We start from the raw sequence: 16,749 nt of genomic DNA, 5'->3' as shown, positions 1-16,749 counted from the left end.
GTGAGATTCTGTCTCAAAAATAAATTTAAAAATCACCTCAAACTAATCACTAGGAACCATTACACATCCCCATATTGAGACACATTCTACAAAACAACTGGTTATAAATTTTCCAAAGAATCAAGGTCAGCTGGGCATTGTGGCTCACACCTGTAATCCCAGTACTTTGGTAGGCCAAGGCAGGGGGGGATCATTGAACCCAGGAGTTTGAGACCAGCCTGGGAAACATAGTGAGAACTCATCTCTACAAAATAAAATTTTAAATTGAGGCAGGAGAATCATTTGAGCCCAGGAGGTGGAAGCTGCAATGAAGCATGATAGGGACACTGCACTGCTGCCCGGGTGACAGACCAAGATCTTGCCTCAGAAAAAAAAAAAAAAAAAGGATTAAGGTCAGCTGAGGTCAAGAGAAGACTGAGGAACTGTGCCAGATAGAAGAAGAAAGAGACATGATATTTAAATGCTTCTGAACTGGATCCTTTCCTATAAAATTATTGGAACAACTGGCATACTTGAATGGAATTTCACAATTAGATGGTAGCAATGTATCAATGGTAATCAACCGACTTTAATGAGTGTACTGCAGTGATGAAGTAAAATGTATTTGTTTCTAGGAAATACACACCATTCTGGCCGGGCACAGTGGCTCACGCCTATAATCCCAGCACTTTGGAGGCCAAGGCAGGCAGATCACTTGAGCCCATGAGCCCGAGACCATCCTGGGCAACATAGCAAAACCCTGTCTCTACAAAAATTAGCTGGGCATGGTGGTATGCACCTGTAGTCCCAGCTACTCAGGAGACTGAGGTGGCAGGATGATTTGATGCTGTGGGCAGAGGTTGCAGTGAGCCAAGATCACGCCACTGTACCCCAGCCTAGGCGACAGGACCAGACCTTGTCTCAAAAAAAAAAAGAAAATACACCACAGTATTCAGGGGCAATGAGGGCATCATCCCAGCAAGTTATTCTCAAACTGTTCAAAACAAAAATCTCTTTGTTCTATGTCTGTAACTTTTCTACAAATTTTAAATTGTTCCCCCAAAAATATTTTAAGTCATCTTTACTACTTGCTTGCAAAAATTAGTAATAGGACATTTTGTTTTTAGTACACTGATTCAGAAGTGGTGATCAGTTTTCTGTTAATTTGAGGAAGAATGCAATCCAATAAAATTTCTCTAAAAAGATACAGTGATTTTTCATTAACTGAAAGTAAAAAGGGATGGCCTCATTTAAAACAGTGAAGAATTCTAATGGCCCTAAATTCTGCATCATATTCCTCCAAAGAGATGATGTGATCGTCCTTCCACTCTAGTATCCTTCCCTTTTATTTGTTGGATAAATGCAAGCATGCATGCTAGACAATGGGAATGGAGCAATGGCCATAATAGACCTCCTATGGAAGGCACAATCTGAACAATCAGACAAGTAGCTATATAATTCAAATAAATGCTATGAAGAGAAAGTATATGATGCCACAAAAATAGTTAACAGAGACTCATAATAGCACGTGTGCTGGCAGGAAACAGGTCAGAAAGAGGAATCAGGGGAAACCACCCTTTTAAAAAGTTAGGTTAATAAGAACTAAAAAGAGAGTAGGCATTAGCTAGGTGAAGTATGTCTGTAATAACATATGTCAAGACACTAACATGGGAGAGAACATTTGTTATCCCTGGAAGTTAAAAGTCCAAGAAGAGTTAGGAAAAGGCAAAAAATAAAGTAAATGCCATTAAAAATAGTTCAGGATTTTTTATCCCATGTAGTCAATATTTCAAACCTTTTTTATTGTTCAACCCTAATTTCAAATCAAGTCTTACAGAGAATCTTAATATATAATAAAAACTGAAATAGCACTGTCCTGTTTAAAGCAGGCAGAGTGGTTTAGAATTTCACTGACTGAGGCTCCTGTTTATCTAAACGAGGGCAAAGGCAAAAACAGGCAATTGTTTGAGAGAGAGAAGGCAGTATCACAAATAACATATGTGGGGATATGCTAGCTAGACTTCCAATCAAAAACTAATAAAATATTTCAATGAGGATCATTCACAAAGCATTTACATACAAAGGAAGTAAACACAGTGGAGGGATAGGGGAAAGGGGAACACATGGAAATACAGGAACCGGCGCTAACAGCAGGAGCAGTACTTCTAAATCCAAATGGCAAGGGGTGGGAGAGATTACCACAATGTGGAACAGAAAGTCATACAGAGAAAGCCACCTGGGCTAGTACCTGTGCTGTGGCACAGCCAACCCAAGGTAACTTCACAGCAAAGAAATCCAGGAAATAAATATTATGAGCTGGCCTTTCTTACTGCCTCCAATCTACCTGCTTTCTACACTGGCTGAACTGTGAAGTCGAAGTCACAGATACCAATTGACATAATTCATACAAGTAAGCCTACCGAGAAAAGAAAAGGAGAAAGAAAGCAAAGTGTAGATCAGGAATATCAAACAGGAGCAATCTGTCATGCAGGGATATATAGAAAAGTACTAGGAAAGATCAAATCCAGTCTTCTGGGATCAAGGAAAAGGTTTTCATTAGGCAGACACAACTAAGGTGAAGCCTAAAGAATGAGCAAAAGTTAGGCAGAAGAAATAGGGGAGACAGACATTCCAGGCAAAGGGACTAGCACTACAAAGGAACGCTGCCAGAACATAAATAAATGTGGATGTCTGAAGCACCAGAGTATGAGGGGAAAAAGGAAAAGAAGAAAACAAGAGAGGCAAGGGGAAATAAGATCAATCTTGTATCAGTATCATGCTTCAATTTACCATTAGTCTAAAAGCAAAGTTTAAGGATTGACACGACCTCATCTGACAGAAATGGGTGTGGGTTTTTAATAAAAGTATCAGGCACAGGGATTTTTTAATGACTGAAGTCAATTTGCTCTCCTATTTCTTGGTTTAAAAGCTCCTGCCGAGTCATTTCACAAGCATTGCAAGGCAAAGTGAAAATGCAGAGAATAATGCAAACACCAAAAATGCTAAATTATTATACAAATTCTAATTTATGTCATCCTTTTTTAATTTCCCAAATTTTGACTTTTTCAGGAAACAGGCAGGCAAAAATATTTAGTGATCACATTAAGTCACCTATTTAACATTCTGAACCAAATAACTGATAACTGCAATTTTACAACAGAGTGTATCCATTCTGCTCCAAAATGGAGAACCTTCCTATAAACAAAATTGACACCTGTACCCTATTTGCAAAGAACTACAGATTTTCTAAAGTGACATACCGAAAATTTAGAGATTTGAGGATCAACCCCTTGCCAGGCCCTACTGAAGATACTAGGGATATAGTGACACACAAAACAGATAAGGTTCCTGTCATCATTAAACTTAGCCTCAAAAGAAAGGATAGCCATTAAATAAGTAAGCATACAAATAAACATAATTACAAACCTGGTATGAGCTACAAAAAATAAAGTAAAAAAAATTCTATCATATTTAGAACAAAGATATAACTGGTGACTCTACAAAAGCAATGTCTAGGGAGCAACGAGAAACAAAGTCAAATACAATAGATGGGCTGGGCACAGTGGCTCAAGCCTGTAATCCGAGCACTTTGGGAGACCGCTGACAGGCAGGCGGATCACCTGAGACCAGGAGTTTGAGAAACGCCTGGCCAACATGTCAAAGCCTTGTCCCTACTAAAAATACAAAAATTAGCCAGGTGTTGTGGTGCATGTCTGTAGCCCCAGCTACTCAGGAGGCTGAGACACAAGAATCTCTTGCACTTGGCAGGCAGAGGTTGCAGTGAGCTGAGATTGCTCCACTGCACTTCAGCCTGGGTAACAGAGCAAGACTCTGTCTCAAAAAAAAAAAAAAAAAAAAAAAATCACAATAGATGGAGGCATACGTATGTTTGAAGGAAGAAGCTGCCAGGAAATACTAGATTCAAGAACCTGGTTGTATACTGACAACAGAGAAAGGCATGATTTGGAAAACTTAAGATGCGAAAACATAAACATGTTAAATGTTTATTGGAAGTGGGAGCACAAGAGAGACTGAATATAAGAGAAAAAAGGGATGAAAGAAATAACTAATAATGCCAACACTATGTAAAGGTAAATGTTTTATGTGCAATTCCTTAATCTCCAAGGTTAGCACTATTGTCCAAATTTTGCATATGAGATAACTAAGCTCAAAAAGTTAGACAGTTAGTTCATGCACTAAAAAGAACTTTAGTGGAATAAAAAAAAAAAAAAGAAAAAGAAAAAAGTTAGACAGGACAAATTACACAGTAACAAAACATGGCTTCAAACACAGATCTTTATGACTCCAAAGTATACCACAGAGCCTTATTCTTTCAACACATCCTTATCAAACTATGTAAGGGCCAGTTACTATGTAATAAAGATACAGAGATGAATAAAACATTGTTTTTATCTTTATTCCTTTTTTCTTTTTTTTTTTTTTTTTTTTTGAGGCAGGGTCTCACTTGGCACCCAGACTGGACTGCAGTGGCCCAATCTCGGCTCACTACAACCTCCACCTCCCAGGCTCAAGGGATTTTCCTGCCTCAGCCTCCCGAGTAGCTGGGATTATGGGCGCACATTACTACTGCCCAGCTAATTTTTGTATTTTTTTAGTAGAGACTGGGTTTCACCATGTTGGCCAGGCTGGTCTCAAACTCCTGATCTCAAATGTTCCACCCACCTCGGCCTCCCAAAGTGCTGGGATTACAGGTGTGAGCCACCGTGCTCGTCTGGTCCTTATCATTAAAGACTAAGGCAAGGAAGACAAACATATACCCCAAATTGATGTAAAAGTAGGAATAAGAACGTATAAAATAAAGACAGGGCAAGTATCTCTATCCTGAGCTAATCAGTGAAGACCTCAGATGGTGTCTGTATTAGGCAGAACAGAAACAGGACTAACTGAATTCCAGATAAGACAAACAGATAATGGAAAAGCAGAGACACAAATTTACGGCTGTGTTTACAACACTTCAAGAAGACGAGCATGGCAGAAATACAATGAGACTTGGAAGAGACTACATCACTACATTAATGAGACTTTTATACCATACCATGGCATCTGAACTTTCAACTACAGGAAGTAAAAATCCATTTCCAGACTTTAAAGCAAGATTAGGCTACTGGGAAGACTCAGACATCAGAGGTCTGAGCAGTAGCCTGGTGAATGAATGGCTTACAGACAACCAAAAGAACATGAAATTTGGAAGGAGATTCCCAAATGAACTGTTTATAATCAGCTGTAGGGACAGTTCCAAAGTCACTTTAAAAAAAAAAAAAAAGGTAGTTTTTACTCTAAGTGAATGAAAACACTCTATTATCATATTTTAGGACACAACAAAGAAATGGTTTCACCCAAACTTTGTGATCAACAGGGAGGGATTGGAGATTTGCTTCCTTAACCCCATAAACATAGATTATTAAGGCAGAATGCAGGCTTAGTGATTCATTTACCCAAAAAGCATATTGTACAGAAGGAGATTGCCGGCTGTTTACCCTAAAAGCAAAGAACCGAGTCTCCAATTTCTAAGATAGTGCCTTTCCTTTGATTCAGGTCATATCACGTCAGTTTACCATCTGATGATTCAGGAAGATTGATGCTTATTTCTGCTAAGCATGCTGCTCTGACTCAGGAGCTGTACAATTCCAGCACCTAGCAGATACAAGAAGCAGAGAAGAAGCCAGAGGATAACAGCTACTCCTCTAGCACAACACAATTAGCCAGCCTCAGTGATGAAACCAAATCAAAGAGAAATAAGCTATAATTTAGAACTTTAGATTTTTGCAAACTGATCTCCAGGTACTTTCCTCATTGCAGAAATCATACCCTACATTCTAATCACCCTGAAAAAAACATCCATGTCTTTTTCTAATGCCCTTACCTCACACTGGAATGCATCTATACTCCATATCAACATGATATATGCACAGGTTTCCTTTAAGGCCCAATTCAATTGTTATTCCTTCAATTCCTGCTGTAAAATCAGCTCATTCAATCTTCATTCTACCCACCCCGTCCTTGCCCCAAGAGTATCTGCCTGCACTGCAGAAGCTTAAAAGCTAAAATCAGCATTGTCCAGTTGTTCTTACCACCAGGCTTCTGGATACAATTTCTGATCTATCAATAAAGGACTTTCCTGGGATTTGGAAACTGAAAGTGAAGGGGAGATTCTTACTACCACCTTACATTTCCTATTGGCAAAGCAAGTCAAGAAATAAGACTTTTTTCCAAAGTGATGCTCCAGTGTCCATTCTCCCAACTGTTTGGATGCTGAGAGGCAACCGCACTGGAAACAGCGGCTGGACTCCAAGTTCCAATGCCCAGTCACTCACAATGCGGGTGTCAAGAGGCAGCTGAGGCAACAACAGGCAGCAGCTTTCTAAGCCATGGCGTGAAATCCCTGAATGACGTTCTTAAACTCAGTAATTCCTGTGGCACCATCAGTGGTTATAGCTTCCCCAGCAGATCACTTTTTGAGTTCTGGAATTTATTTCTGGAGAGCAAATTTATATTTAAGATAGTTAGAATGGTTTCTATTTCCTGGTCCTTGACTCTTATACACTAAACAAGTTAACACCTTACAGGTGAAGAAGCATACCAAGAAGGAAAGAAAACAAGTAACATCAGTGCAAGGGGCTAACAAACTGGTAAGTGCCAGTTAGACCTTAGATACATGAGAAAACAATGAATGAGACTAGAATCAGTATCCTAAAATTCTCTTTGATATCAAAGTTCTAAGTACCTGAATCCATAAGTAGTCACATAAAGAAATCATCATTTGTCCAACATGTATGTAATTTCAAGTTTTAGCTCAACTGATTATCTTCTCTCTTGAATATTGGCCATATTTTCATGGTTCTTCCTAAGTATGGTAATTTTATATTACATTCTATATGTGGTAAACGATACCTTACAGAAACTCTAGATTCTGTAATCGTCCTCTAAAATATGTTTTTATTTCCAAGGATAGGAAAAATAAAAAGATAAAAGAAGTAGAAAAGAAAAAACAAACGAAAAATGTTTACAGTAGGCCAGGCATGGTGGCTCCCACCTGTAATCATAACACTTTCAGAGGCAGAAGGTGGTGAATCCCTTGAGCCCAGCCTTGGCGACATGGCAACACCAGCCTTGGTAACATGGCAAAGCCCCATCTCTATAAAACATACAAAAAATTAGCCAGGTGTGGTGATGTATACCTTTAGTCCCAGCTACTTGGGAGGCTGAGGTCTGAGAAGGCGGCTTCACCTGGGCCTAGGAAGTCAAGGATGCAGTGAGCCATGATCACACCATTGCATTCCAGCTTAGGCGATGAGAGTGAGACCCAGCCACAAAAAAAAAAAAAAAAAAAAAAAAAAAAAAAAAAAAGTTTATACTAAACTTAGCTTGACTTAAACTGCAAACTTTCTCCTCCAAGATGAGCAGCAGCTGAAATATTTGTTCAGTTCTTTTATCCTTGGCTGGATTGCATGCAGTTTGTTCCACATACAGCTCAGCCTATAATACAGGCAAAGTTTTAATGAAAATTTGTGGCTGTTTCCATTCAGGTCTCACTTTCCACTCACTTTCCAGCTGTTGTGGTCACCATGAACCCTGTCTCCTGGGTCACAAGCTATATGCTGTCTCCTGAGTTGTAGCTGTCTAGCACAGTACAAAACTAGCTATAAAAATAGCAAACCCAGCTGGATATGGTGGCTCACATCTGTAATCCCAGCACTTTGGGAGGCCGAGGTGGGTGGATTACTTGAGGTCAGGAGTTCGACACTAGCCTGGTCTATATGGTGAAACCCCGCCTCTACTAAAAATACAAAAATGAGCCGGGTGTGGAGGTACACGCCTACAATCTCAGCTACTTGGGAGGTTGGAAGAGGAGAATCACTTGAACCCAGGAGGTGGAGGCTGCAGTGAGCCGAGACTGCACCATTGCACTCCAGCCTAGGCCTCACAAAGAGATTCCATCTCAAAAACAAAATAGCAAACTCACCAGGGCTGTTTCATTTTTAAAAGTGTATACTAACACCCTCCTCTCTGTAATTTCTGTCTGCTATTAGTTGTTCTTCAGATACTCTTGGTGTTTTATATTTTGTTCAGAGTTTAAGTTACTTGTAAGAAGGTTGATTTGATAGGAACTATTCTGTTACAGTATTACCGCAGGAAGAATGCTTGGTTGGTTTACTCTGAAACAGAAACTAAATGCACAGCATTGCCCCTATTCTGTATCCTAGAAATAAATAATACTCTGGCCTGATATGGTTGATGGTTCAAGTTTCAATCTTTGTTCACTCAGAGGTGAGATGGTGGGTTGGTGTGTATGCATGTGTTAAATGAAAGTAACTGGGTCTCAGCACTCTGGGAGGCGGAGGCAGGTAGATCACCTGAGGTCAGGAGCTCAAGACCAGCCTGGCCAATATGGTGAGACCCCATCTCTGCTAAAAATACAAAAAATTAGCCAGGCATGGTGGTGCATGCCTGTAATCCCAGCTACTGGGGAGGCTGAGGCAGGAGAATCATTTGAACCCTGGAGGCACAGATTGCAGTAAAGAAAGATGACACCACTGTACTCCAGCCTGGGCTACAAAATAAGACTCCATCTCAAAAAAAAAAAAGAAGGTAACTGGGATATGGAACAGTTTGGATTATTCTAACTATAGATTTCACAAATCAATAAATTGTTTTTAAAAGACTCCAGAAGAAAGGAGGAGGGGACAAAAGGGGAGGCAGACAGAGAAAGAAAAGGAGTAAAGGAGAAGGGAGAAAGGGAAGAGGGGCGAGGGATAAAGGACAGGGAGAAAGACAGACAGACACACAGAGAGAAGTAGAAAGTACTGCTGCCAATTTTATTGGCCAATAAGGACAACTAGTCCTCACATTAATCCCTGTACTTTGGGACGAGACAGAAGGATCACTTGAACCCAGGAGTTCAAAAACAGCCTGGGAAACATAGCCAGGCCCCATCTCTACAAAAAAGATGAAAAAATCAGCCAGGCATGGTGGCATGTACCTCCAGTCCTAGCTACTCGGGAGGCTAGGCGGGAGGATCCCTCGAGTCAGGGAGTTTGAGGTTACGGTAAGCTATGATTACATCGCTGCACACCAGTCTAGGTGACAGAGTGAGAGCCTGTGTTCAAATAAATAAAATGAAAATAAAACAACAATATTACTATAAACTGTTGTTTTCACATAAAAAAAAGGGGGGGGACCTTAGAATCAATATAAGCCTTACCTGACAACATTTTGTTAACTTGTAATAGGTATGAACACTAATTAATCTTACTTTTCTTCTGCACAAACCAGAAACAACTGTGAGAAAACAGCACTAGCCCTAAAATAAAGCCAACAAACACTCTTGACACTGAAACCTAGTGGAGCTTCCTGGTTGGTGAACACACTGATGAGCCAGGAGGGTAGTGTGACCTGATTCCACCAGAAGACAGCATGGAAGCTCTGTGTTTGGAACTTCCCAGACCATGCCCTCTGTGTCTCTTCATTTGGCTGGTCCTGATCTGTATTAAATAAATCATAATCATAAATAAAATAAAATCGTAATCATATGGGTAGTGTTTCCCTGAAATCTTTGAGTCATTCTAGTAAAGTATCAACCTTGAAGGGGGTTGTGGGAAATGCCCCAGATTTGTAGTCAGATGGCCATAAGTGTGGGTAGAATGGGGACCCTACTTGCCACTGATACTTGAAATGGAGGCAGACTTGTGGAACTGAGTCTTTCCCTTGTGGGGTCTGCACTAACTCTGTGTGATCAGTGTCAGAACAGACTGCAGTACTCCATTCGTGTCGGAATACCAAACCCCTAATGGAACTTCTTCCATCCCATCTTATATAAGCTAACTCTATATGCTGGCAATATAGTAGGAATGAAGCCATAAACATGTACAACTTGTATCATCATGCAATCTGCACCAGCCCCACTCTTCACAATTTCTGGCTCCTTAGGGAATTTCAGCAAATCCACCTCCAGAAAAAATTATCTTAAAAAAAAAAAAAAAAAGTTACATACTATAAATAAAGAAACGGGTGTTAAATATCAAGAACACTTTTTAAATTTTTTGAAGTAAATGTTTGTATAACACATCAGGGATCGGCAAATTTTTTCTGGACACAACCAGAGAGTAAATCTTTTAAGCTTTGCAGGCCATACGGTTTCAGTCACAAAGACTCAACTTTGCCATTGTGTCAGCAAAAGCAGCTGTAAGCAATATGTAAACAAAGGAACAAAGCTGTGTTCCAATAAAACTTTATTTATAAAAATGGATGGGGGAGGACTAGATTTGGCTCATGGATCACAGTCTACTGACTCCTGCACTAGATTATTCAGTAAACATGAAGTACGTAACCCTTCTAATGACATGAAGGTCTGGTTACCACACCAATGACTAACAGTCTGGGGTGTCTGGCGCACCTGTTCTTAAAAAAAATTTTTTTTAACTGATACAAATTATATTTTATCCAAAATGTGTTTCCTTGGCAGGAAATGTTAAAGGAAGGAAAAATGGAAGAAAGGGAGTAGAGAAAGAAAGAAGAAGGGGATGGGGTGCAGGGGAAGAAGAAGGAAAGAAAATACAAAGGAAGAAAACCTAATGATATGAGAAATCACTGGTATATTTTAGTACATTTTTACTTCAAAAGTTTCAGCTATCTACAATATATTAAAATTCATAAATTCCTGCAATTAACATGAAGTAACTTACTATAAGTAAGGTTGTAAGTAAGCTCAGAGTAGTATCAGGCACTCTGCTAGGTGCTGTTAAGAATCCCTGTAGAATAATTAATTTTGAAACAAATGTTTGTCAATATAATAATAAAGAAAATTTTACTTTAGATAATGCTGAGATAAGGTTTAGTGCCAAGATAAGGCTTAGTCCCTCTGGCACCCAAAAAAGAATGCATACGTTCTATAGCATGTATTTACATTCAGAGAAGAGTCTATTCTATATTAGTGTATCTCTACTATAACTTGTTCCTCTGTAAGTTTACCTTGTTAATAACTGTAATTAAAGCAAGCATGCTTAATTAATCTGAATTAATAAAAGGTGCCCGCCCTCCAAAGAAGGGGAGTTAGGAAATTTGCTCTAAATCATTTTACTATTGGTCCTCAATATTTACCAAAAAAAAAAAAAAAAAAAAAAAAAAAACAGGAAAATTAGCAATTGTTTTGGTTAGATATCAGTCTTAAAACAACAAAGCTTGAAGATAAAAAATACTATGTCATAATAGGACTTTGGCGGGAAATGAGGAATTTTTCATGTTTTCCTCAAGATTTTAAGAATATTATACAATTTTATAACATCCTTTTAAAATCCCAATTTTAATCTATTTCATGTAGAACCAATCTCTAAAAAAGAAAGTTTGTATAAATTTGTATAAATTTATATGAAGATTTGTATAAATTACAGCAGAAATTTATCTTCTTAACAGTTCTGGTGTCCAGAATCTGAACAAAATCTTACAGGACCAAATCCAGGAGTGAGCTGAGCCAGCCTTCCTGAGAAGACTCGGGAGGAAGTGTTCGCTTGCCTCTTCCAGATTCTGGTGACTACCAGCATTCCTTGACTTGTCACCACATCATTCTAATCTTTGCTCCTGTTTCCACACCACTTCTGCTCTTCTGTGTCAAATCCTCCTCTGCCTCTGTGATTACATTTATAGCCCACTGCATAATCCAGGATAATCTTCCCATCTCAAGATCTTTGATTCATGCTTGCAAAAAGCCCCTTCTGCTAGAAGGTAACATCCACATTCCCAGGGATTAGGGATATCTTTGGGAAGCGTTGCTTAACACAGCATAGCATGGTTCATCTCAGAAATATTAGATGTGCATACAAGTTCACCAGAGTACTGAGGAGTGCAGTTAACACACTTTTCTCACAGTAAATCAGCCATATCAAGTGAGTGCTAATGAATGCTCCTAGCCATTGGGCACTGACTGAACATGTCATACTTTTCTGATTTTGAATGGCAAATGACACTTTATCAATCTATATTATATCTTTCTGTCAGTATTGAAGGTTCTGGTGAAAAGTTTATATCCATAATAGCTGGCAAAAAAGTATAAAAGTGGTAGTGCTAGGCAACATTAAGAGTGCTGTATTAGTTTGCTAGGGCTGCCATAACAACGTACCACAGGTGTGTGGCTAGGAAATTTACTTTCTCATGACTCAGGAAGCTACAAGTCCAAGATCAACATGTTACGAGGACTGAATTCTTCTCAAGGCCTTTCTCCTTGACTTATAAATGACCATCTTCTCTTCGTGGCCTTACAAGGTCTTCCCTCTGTGTTTTAATCTCTCTATCTCTTTTTTTTTTTTTTGAGACGGAGCCTCCCTCTGTCACCAGGCTGGAGTGCAGTGGCGCCTTCTCAGCTCCCTGAACCCCTGCCTCCTGGGTTCAAACAATTCTGCCTCAGCCTCCCAAGTAGCTGGGACTACAGGCACACACCACCACACCCAGCTAATTTTTGTATTTTTAGTAGAGATGGGGTTTCACCATGTTGGCCAGGATGGTCTCCATCTATTGACCTCATGATCCACCCATCTCGGCTTCCCAAAGTGCTGAGATTACAGGCGTAAGTCACCACACCTTGCCACTTCCTTGAAGAATACCAGTCATATTGGACTAGGGCCTACCCTTTAACTTCATTTTAACTTAGTTACCTCTTCAAAGACCCTGTCTCCAAATACAGTCACACTCTTGAGGTACTGGGAGTTATGACTTGGAAATATAAATTTGGGAGGGTGGAGGGGGAAACACAACTCAGCCAGTAAGTGCCAAAGAGTAGCATGCTTGATGTTAAAACTTACTTAAATGGCCAAGAGTGGCGGCTCACACCTGTAATCCCAGCACTTTGGGAGGCAGAGGCAAGTGGATCACTTGAGGTCAGGAGTTCAAGACCAGCCTGGCCAACATGGTGAAACCCTGTCTCTAGTAAAAATACAAAAATTACATGGACGTGGTGGGGCATGCCTGCAATCACAGCTACTTGGGAGGCTGAGGCAGGAGAATGACTTGAACTCAGGTGGCAGAGGTTGCAGTGAACTGAGATCGTGCCACCGTACTCCAGCCTAGGCCACAGAGCAGGACTCCATCTCAAAAAAAAAAAAGAATTCATGAAACACCTTTCAGAAACTGGCTGAGAAAATCTAAGATAAATATCAACAATCCATTAGGAATTTGAAGAACCCCCTTCATAATGGGGATAATGGCACCAAAAACATCACTAAGTAGTCAGTAAGGATGGAACAAAACAATGTATGATGGAGAGCCAAAAAAAACTACAGATAGAGATGTTTTATCAATTTGAGTGATTTTTTTTTTAATGGGAGCTATTTGGCCTACATATAATATTGGAAATACATATCTATAGTTACTAAACTGTATTAACCATATAAAGCAATAGTTCTCTGACTGATCTAAAGACTCCTCAAGTCACCAAGATCCTGTCTTTTCTAACTACGTATTTTTGTGATGCAAGATTTCCTCATATACTTCCAAAACAACAAATCACAAGGGAGAAAATGCAGACGCAGACATGAGAACCCAGTGATCTTCTACTAAACATTAAAGAACAATGCCACTATTCTCATAAATTTATTTGTTTTGGAAACATTTTCATTAAAATGTTTTTTGTATTAACTCATAGTGGGTTTATTGCATTTTTTTGTTTGTTTTGTTTTGTTTTGTTTTGTGACGGAGTTTCACTCATGTTACCCAGGTTGGAGTGCAATGGCGCGATCTCGGCTCACCGCAACCTCCACCTCCTGGGTTCAGGCAATTCTCCTGCCTCAGCCTCCTGAGTAATTGGGATTACAGGCACACACCACCATGCCCAGCTAATTTTTTGTATTTTTAGTAGAGACGGGGTTTCACCATGTTGACCAGGATGGTCTCGACCTCTTGACCTCGTGATCCACCCGCCTCGGCCTCCCAAAGTGCTGGGATTACAGGCTTGAGCCACCGCGCCTGGCCTATTGCATTGTTAAATGAGCTAAATATTTTTAAATTTGTTTGAATATTTGATATGATAAATACTGGAAGATCTACCCAAAGAATCCAAAGCCCATTTGGATCCTCAATAATTTAAGATATAAAAGGATCCTAACAAAACATTTGAGAAACCAGAGCACTGACTCAGTTAGCATTGCCATTCTACGTACCCACCCTGCCTCCGCAGTACCCACAGTAACTACATTTTGACCTATATAAAACTAAACAGTCCCCTAAAAGAAAGACGCAGTTACTTTGAAGCTTTGTTATATAAGGTTTTGTGAGCCCACTATAGAAACAGACTGGATGGGGCAATTCATCCAATTCCTAAATTTTGGAGACTCTGATTATAAATTGGAGGCATTGTAGTACAGAAGAGAAAAATCAATGGATTATCTATGAGTCAAGATGACCATCTTTTGATTTCTAATGGTATACTAGCTACCTACAACTTCAGGCAAATCATTTATTTCTTTGGGCATCAGTGTCATGAACTATAAAATCAGAGAATAAACCAAATGATCTAATGTCCCTTCCAGTTCTCAGTTCCATGATTTGAGGAAAGCCCAAAATTGTCAATGGAAAAAGAAATGATAATAAACATTACTAAGCACTCTACAAAGCAAATACTTCAATCATGAAAAAGTTAAGTTGGTGATATGAAAGAATTTAACAGTTGCATACCCTCTCCTAATATTACTTCCTATATTTTCCAGGAAAAGTGATTGGCACCTTTAGATGACTATTATGTCACAAGAAGTATCACTATAAGAATCTTTTAAAAACTCACAAAGAAAGAATTGAATATTAGTTACAGAAAGCACTTCTCAGTAATTACTTTACCAAAGAAAGTTACTAATATTTTGTAACTATTAATCTAAGATGGGAAAAATTGGGGGTAAAATTGTTAAAGTAGAAAACTTTATAAATCTAAAACATGCCAACACACAAACAAAAAGCTAAAAGTTCCACACTGAGGGGAAAGGAACTCTTCCCTGAAATAAAGATTTAGTTTATCCAAGTCCTGATAGAATTGAAGGTGACTTTTTTTTTTAGTTTAAAAGTTTTTAAACTGAAAACTCAAACAAGCTCTGAATTCTAAAATTTGAGACTATGTCTTAATTGGCATATAATCGATGCTACATTAGGTTATAAAGCAGAATTTTAACTAAAAACACACCACCCAACACGCAAGGTATGACAAATGTAAATCCCTCATAAAGTTCTGAGAGATTTTAAAAAGTTCTTTCTTTCACTACTATGCATTGATTCAAGCAATGTTTTAAGAATACAATTTGGAAGAGCAAGAAAATATTCTTTTTACTTCCCCAGTTAAAAATAAATGCCCCCCGCCAAAGTACTTTGCCACAGGAAGTGCAGATGCTTTGGTTAGCCTCTGGGATGTGGACGAGTTAGTGTGTGTTCAGTGCTTTTCCAGGCTGCATTGGCCTGTAAGGATTCTCAGTTTCCGCCATGATGGGAAAATGCTGGCGTCAGCATCGGAAGATCATTTTATTGACATCGCTGAAGTGGAGACAGGGGACAAGCTATGGGAGGTACAGTGTAAGTCTCCGACCTTCACCGTGGCATGGCACCCCAAAAGGCCTCTGCTGGCATTTGCCTGTGATGACAAAGACGGCAAATATGACAGTAGCTGGGAAGCCAGAACTGTGAAGCTGTTTGGGCTTCCTAATGATTCTTCAGAGGAGGTTGTGGGGAGAGGAGGCCCTGGCAGAGAGGTCTTCCTTTATGGGGTTAGTTTGGTCTGTTCTCTTGGAGTTGGTGGGCACCCTAAATATTTGTAAATTGGTATAAACTGTAAACGTCTCTGGTCAGGCTGCCCACTCCAGTTCTTTTGCTTTTTTTGTGTATTAACTCTTTCCATTCTTTGCCCCGAGCATGAGTTAGCCTTTGCGGACTCTGCAGTGCGGGTAGTGACCCAGCGTGCCTTGTCCTCCAAACCTCCTGTCTTCTCTGCTTTTGGGTACATGTTATACTTTGTGGACTTTGATAAAACTTGGACAATACCTAGTGGAGGGAGGGGAATGAAAGAGCATGGAAGTTTTTTTAAATAATGAAAAAATACATAATTTTGAGAATTGAGCATTTAATAAACTGACTTTATTTTATTATGAAAAAAAAAAAAAGAATGCCCCCCCCAAAAAGCCTGTTTTTAACTGAATTTAGCCAATTAGATTTCAGTTGCATTTAAGAGTTCCAAGTAATTCAAATGTAATTTATAGAATTACAAAAGCTTCATTTTACCTAGTCACCTTAAATTTTTTATGACTCAGTAAGTCAACTGATAGTATTAACAGCTTTATTTTTAAATCTACTGAAATAACTACATTGTATAAACTAAGACATCTTCCAAAGAATGAAAACTGAATTCAGTAAGCTCAGCAGTACACAGAGATCATAATTAACTAAAGACGAAAACTAATTTGAAAATGTTTTGTTACTGAAGAAACAGAATATAGGAAGTTATTCTGCACAGTTCTGATACGCATGAATTTCAGTCACCATATTTTAGTTAACACCAGTCCTCCAACTACACAATTTAAATTCCAGTTACAGTCAGGTGCAGTAGTTCACACCTGTAATGCCAGCACTTTGAAAGGCCAAGGTAAGAGGATCACTTGAAGCCAGGAATTTAACACCAACCTGGGTGACATAGCAAGATCCCATCTCTATCCATCCCCCATCCAAAAAAATTAGCTGGGTAAGGTAGTATGCAGTGCTCCCAGCTACTCAGGAGGCTGAGGTAGGAGGATC

General features: G+C 39.2%; 1 protein-coding gene and 2 long non-coding RNA genes across 20 annotated transcripts in view; 1 reads left to right on the top strand and 2 right to left on the bottom strand.

The window, feature by feature from the left end:
• The window catches only part of ABI1 (abl interactor 1), a 123,667-nt gene that overhangs the window by 59,153 nt on the left and 47,765 nt on the right, over positions 1-16,749 (bottom strand). The window lies entirely within an intron of this gene.
• On the top strand, positions 5,967-9,122 carry LOC116527084. The gene is made up of 2 exons (XR_004258381.1): positions 5,967-7,207; positions 9,009-9,122. It is a non-coding gene; the product is annotated as an uncharacterized LOC116527084 (long non-coding RNA).
• LOC116527083 lies at positions 15,512-16,677 on the bottom strand. Its single transcript, XR_004258380.1, has 2 exons — positions 16,360-16,677; positions 15,512-16,306 (listed from the first exon to the last, which is right to left on the bottom strand). It is a non-coding gene; the product is annotated as an uncharacterized LOC116527083 (long non-coding RNA).

This window comes from Sapajus apella, unplaced genomic scaffold (assembly GCF_009761245.1).
Source record: "Sapajus apella isolate SASKATOON/1434 unplaced genomic scaffold, GSC_monkey_1.0 scaffold53, whole genome shotgun sequence".
In the NCBI taxonomy this organism is placed as follows: Eukaryota; Metazoa; Chordata; class Mammalia; order Primates; family Cebidae; genus Sapajus; species Sapajus apella.
This window is presented reverse-complemented; position numbering and strand designations above follow the sequence as displayed.